Below are 6412 nucleotides of genomic sequence, written 5' to 3' on the forward strand. Positions count from 1 at the left end.
AGTTTACCGTTGGAGGGTTTTGGGTGCAAATTTCAACTGCTGATTGCGACCAATCCAGGAGACCATTCGAGCCGCCGTTTGAAACAGGTAAGAGGCCTCATCCTTAGCTTCATTTTTATTCCATTCTTTCAGTTTTCTATCCACAGAATTATCCTCTGTAAGGGGTATTGCAAAAAATAGGGTTGCGCCCATTGGCGCGAGTTTCCCACGCGGGTTCGCGCCAATGGGTTGTTTTTCTAAAAGGGGTCGCACCATTGTCGCGACTGTTTGTAAAACAGTCGTGCCAATTGCGCGAACCATTTTAGACATAATTTTGACCGTTGAAAATGCAATTTTCTTTGATTTTTGGTTCCACCATTGATCTTATGATGACATTTTGGTGTTTTGGTTGCAGGAATTGGTCAAAATGGCTATAGAATGGAGAGAAAGGGAACATGAGGCTATAGATGCTTTGGCATTGGAAGATGACGCATGCATGGATGCTTTGCGAGATTGTGGTTTGAAAAAATTCTTCCTTACCTCATATCTACGTGCACAACCCGAGTTACTAAGGTTTATTGTGGATGCCTGGGATATTGAGGATCAGGTATTTCGCCTGAAAGACCAGACATTGGAGTTGGATGTCTCTGATGTTTATTTTATTACTGGACTATCTCGGCGGGGCGCACGGCCCATCTTGACCGGTAGTAGACCTTCTGGGGAAAAGATGGGGGAGGTAATGGCCAGAGTTTGTCCTGGGGCCCATTTTGGGTCTAATAGCGCCAAGGTGGACATTGTCACTATTCCGGATTTGGTGCTACGAGTGATACTATTCACTATCACTCGGACGGCTGGGGTACAGGCACCCCACGAGGCCAGCAAGAATCACTTGCTGCTGGCAACTGAGTGTCTACACCCTACATTATTTGATTGGGCCACAGCAGTAACAACAAATATAAAGAGGCAGCTTACCAAGTGTAAGCGTGATGGCAATAAACAGTTTGGATATGGATCCATCATAGTATCATTTTTCCTGGAGCGGCTACCGATATTCCAGATCCCAGGAGGTATAGTGGCAGATCCAGTGCCACGGGAGCCGAGATTGGCTCGATGGGCACCACTTATGCCCAGAGGAGGTGGGGGCCAGCAGATGTCTTGGAGGCCCGAGTTCTTTATTTGGCTCCAACACCAGCTGATCGTCGTGGAGGACTGGCCCTATGCGGGCACTGATTTTACTGGAGATCCAGACCTCCCGTTGCCTGAGGGAGAGGACTGGGACGAGGAGCTAGGTAAGGACCTTTTATGTTTTCAATGTTTTAACATATTCGAGTTTTTATAATTCATGTCTGTTTCTTACAACATCTATATATGTATGCAGACGTTGGTGCAGAACGACCAGCCGACTTGCCTCACAACGTACGGAGAGTACAACCTGCAGCGGACCCTCAGGCAGAGGGTGACGATGAGGACCTAGTACAGAACCTCGAGGCACTTACTCGAGGGATCCCAGATTATGGCAGACTGACGGACGTGCCTAGATTGTACCAGAGGCATACGGTGGGAGTGTCTACTCGCGCCCATCGTCTGTTGAGACGTGTGGTGCGGGCGGTGACATGCTATCATGAGCATCACCGCGATTAGACGCCTAGGTTTCGTTTTTTGCACGTTTTTGAGAGACATGTTGTCGACGGCTGTATGAGTTTTGGACATGTATTATTTTTTGGATTATGTAATGCGCGGGGCGCAAACATTTGACACTCACGTATATATATATACATATGTTCATGGTTCATTATTATGTTTTCATGTGCTTGCTTACATAATGTTTTAATTACAAATTATGCAGATGTCTATCTAATACATGATTGGCCAATGCATCAGATAATGTGTTTAATTGTCTCGGAACATGTTGATATGTAATAAAATCAAAATGTCTTTCCAACAACCTTACACGTAAATACAACCTTAGTATATGATGGTTTCTGACGGAATATTGCCTGTTGAGCTGGTGGACAACAAGTTGAGAGTCCAGGTTTACTATCAATGCGTGAATACCGAAATTAATTGCTCTAGCAAGTAACTCGATTACAGCACAGTATTCGGCAACATTGTTAGTAGTATGGCCTAAACACACACCCTGGCAATCTATTAGCTCGTTATGAGGATCGTAGATTACCCATGCCGCAGAAGACAAACTGCGGGTACTGCGGTAGGCACCATCAGCGAAACCAACAAAAGGTGCATCCGGCATCTGCACGAGAAGCGAAAAACACAATAAGTGGCAGCTATGTCTCGAAAACCGACACACAACACACCAAAGTACATGTATGTACATAATAAAATGTACCAGCATTACGCATAGTACTTTTTCAAGTAAAGCCCATTTCGGGGCTTCCCAAGAGGGTTTCCTTCATAATAATTCAGCTCGTAGGCCCCTTTTTGCACGACTCTCTTGACAATATAAGGGCCTAGCCACATAGACTCGAGTTTTCCTGCGCCTAGCTTATCTTTCGCTTGATCATAGAGTAGGACCAAGTCTCCCTCAACAAAAGAACGCGGATGGGCGGTCTGATCGAAGTGAGTCTTGACTCGCTTCTTTTGTGTTTCGATGGCCAAAGAGGCCAGGCGACGAGTCTCATCTAACCGTTCTAGGTAAAGAAGGCGTTCTTCTAACGGGGTAGTGTTGGGAAGTAGTTCGATGGCTAATTTCAATGAAGGGATTTCACATTCAATTGGAAGGGTAGCCTCTAGTCCATAAACTAGTTGAAATGGAGTGAAACCAGTGGCATCCTTCACGGCAGTTCGGTAAGCCCATAAGGCAGGGAATAACATCAAATGCCAGTTAGATTTATGCACACCAACGATACGTTGAAGCATTGTGACCAAGATTTTATTGACAACTTCAACTTGACCATTGGACTGAGGGTAGTATGGAGTTGAACTATCGTGTTGCAAGCCTAGCTGGGTTGTTAACTCCGACATCATATGATTATGGAAATGCTTTCCGTGATCAGTGACAATGGCTTGAGGGACACCGAATCGTGAAATAACATGATTGAATAAAAATTGCGCCGCAGTGTGACCGTCTTCAGTTAATGTAGGCATCGCCTCGGCCCATTTAGTAAAGTAATCGACGGCAACGATGATAAACCCATGCCCCCCGGCCGAGCGAGGGTTACAGGTCATATAATCAATTCCCCATTTTGCAAAAGGGCCGACGGAAACCACAGGGTGCAACGGAGCAGAAGGCGCTCGCATTTTCCGCTGGTATATCTGGCACTCATGACAAGACCGGACGACAAGAATGCAATCCTTGAAAATAGAGGGCCAAAAATAGCCAGCACGAAGGATTTTTTGGGCTGTAGCATATCCGGACATATGTCCGCCACAAGCGCCAGCGTGGCAGTCATTGAGAACCCGTTCAGCTTCCTCTAGAGTAAGACAACGACGAAGAACGGAGTCTGCACCAAGACGATATAATGTATCTCCGATGATACGGTAGGGTTGAGATTGATGACGAATCCTCCGCCGAGCGTCTTTAGACACACCCGGACGGAAGGAGGACGTTTGCAGATATGTGATGATATCTCCGTACCATGGATCGAGGGTGCTAATTAGGAACAGGGTTTCATCTGGTATTTGGTCTTCTGCTGGCGAGGTCGAGGAAGACGATGGCAAAGAACAAATTAACTCAGCGAACACAAGAGATTTCTTAGATTTGGCAGTGGTAAATTCCAAGTCAAACTCTTGGAGGATAACAATCCACTTTGAGTATTTGCCCCCTAGTAACTGGCGTGACAATATATACGTCATGGGGTTGCAATCAGAAATCACAGTAGTAGTACGCAGAAGAATATAGTGACGGAAGCGTTGGACAACACAAACTGCGGCTAGTGCCAACTTTTCGATATAAGCATATCGAGTTTCCGTGTCTAACAGGTTGCGACTGAGATAGTAAATAACATGTTCAGTGTTATCATCATCGGTTTGGACAAGAACCATGCCGATAGTGGTATCGGCGGCAGCCAAATACAAGGTGTAGTCGCGATAATAATTCGGAGGACGAAGCAATGGAGCAGAAACAAGTAAACTCTTGAGATGCTCAAAAGATTCCTGAGCTGTAGTATCCCAATGGAAAGGGATATCACGCTTCAGTAATCGCGTAAAACCTTTAGCTACTTCCGCATAGTTGGGAACAAAACGGCGTAAAAAATTGGCTTTCCCCTGCAAACTTTGTAACTGATGCAAAGAATTTGGGGGAGGGAGATTGACAATAGCTTCGACTTTAAGGGGATCCAACTGGATGCCTTCTTTAGAAACGATAAAACCGAGAAGTCTGCCAGATTCAACGCAGAAGACACATTTGTGGGGATTTAGCCGGATTCGGTAGTACCGACAGCGAAGAAAGATTTCGCGAAGGTGTTTAGGGTGGTCCTGACGTTTAGCTGAATGAGCAGGAAGATCATCCAGATAAGGTTGCACAATATGCCGAATGTCATGAAATGCATACGACATTGCGCGCTGGAAGGTAGCACCGGCATTTTTAAGACCGAAAGGGAGCTTTTTATAGGCAAAAGTCCCCCATGGGCAAATAAAGGCCGTTTTGTGTTGATCAACAGGAGCAATATTGATCTGGTTATAACCGGAGAAACCGTCCATAAAAGAATACATTTCACTGCCGGCACACTCGTCAATGATCTGATCAATGAATGTTGTGGGAAAATTATCTTTAGGACAGGCTTTGTTTATATCACGGTAATCGACACAAACCCGGATTGTACCTTGTTTTTTAGTTACAGGGACAATATTAGATACCCAATCTGTAAGGGGAATAGGGTAAATAAAACCGGCGTTAAGAAGCTTTTCTACTTCGGCCTTAATCGCCGCAGCCTTCCTAGGATGTACAGGGCGTAGACGTTGACGAACAGGCTTAGCATCTGGGTACGTGATTATTTCATGTATCACTATACTAGAATCAATGCCAAGCATTTCTTCATAGGACCAAGCGAAAACATCACGAAATTCGCGAAAAAGTTTAGAATACAGTTGAATCTCCTCTGGAGTACAAGTGACTCCGATATGAAGATGCTCGACTATCCCGGGTTTAACAGAGATGTCGAGGGGTTGGGTTCGTGTAATGTTTGCCATATTTCCTTCAAAAAAAACCTGATCAATTTGAATAGGCGTTTGAAGGATTTGTGATGGGAGACAAGGAGCGAACCGCTCGAGGCATGTCAGGAAATGCTGCGAGGCAGGGAGAAATGAGGAACGATGGTGAGAACTGTACCAGGGAGGTTCCTCTGGAGACATGGTCTCAATAATAGCTTCGTCGGAGAGGAATATTTCTCCTAGAGAATCCGAAGAAGCCTCATCTAGAAGTCCTGAGGATGGAGTAAGCGCAGAAGAGGGAGCCGAGGCGGCAATGATTTCAACATAATTAAACTCGGCAGGACTCAACGGCATCTGGTCGCCCCAGGAATCTACTTGGTCTGTAGGGGGTACGAGCCACGGATCAGAGCCAGTAGCGATCATATTGACAGAGGCGACATTTATAGGAGGGAGTGGAAAAACACCCATAAGATCAGGATCTTTGAAAAGTCCAGCTCCCAGAGTCTTAGGTAATTTGGAAGTATGGTCCACGAACGGGATGGTGCCTTCGGAAGAAGAAGCAAAAAAGGAGAGCTGGTCAACGGTAACGATCTTCCCTTGATGAGGAAAATGAATAACTCGAAAGAAAGATGAAGCAACAGCTTGCATTGCGTATATCCAGCTACGTCCGAGAAGGAGGTTGTAGGTTAGAGTAGCATCAACAACTTCAACTTCCATCTCGACCGTCTTCCCTTCCAAAGAGATTGGTAAACATTGGAGTATACCGTAAGGACGGGACGCTCTTCCATCAAAAGCTTCCAAGGTGGTGGGAGATTGGCTCAATGCCGGAGATCCAATCGCTTTCCAACAGGCAACGGACATGATGCAAGTTGAGGCACCTTCATCAATAATTGTACGATGAATTGTCTTGGAATTAATAATTACTTGTATGAGGAAGGCGATTTGAGGAGGTAGTCTTAGAGTGTGGCGTTCTAAGTCAAAAGTTATTAAATCCGAATCGGCCGGATCTATGCCACCAATGGCAGATAGCATGGACTTCCTCTGAGAAGGGTAGCTCTGGAGAACCTCTAAGGCGGACATAGCCGACGGAGTCTGTGCTAAGTCCTCAACGATGTTGTAGTGCTGTGCAGCACGAGCATTCGGATTATACGAGGATTTACGGAGTACTCCTTTTGGAGGGGGTCGAAGAGGCGTTTCGGTGGCAGGTCTCTCAATGTGGAGTGGACCGGAACTGAACGGGGGAGCACTTGGGGAACCTCAGGCTCTTTCCCGGCAGATGACGAATAATCCTTCGTTCGAGTACTGATATTAATGGGTATTGTAC

Source organism: Pinus tabuliformis, chromosome 2_2 (genome assembly GCF_031772625.1).
Source record: "Pinus tabuliformis cultivar Carrire ecotype Pingquan chromosome 2_2, CPIR1, whole genome shotgun sequence".
NCBI lineage: Eukaryota > Viridiplantae > Streptophyta > Pinopsida > Pinales > Pinaceae > Pinus > Pinus tabuliformis.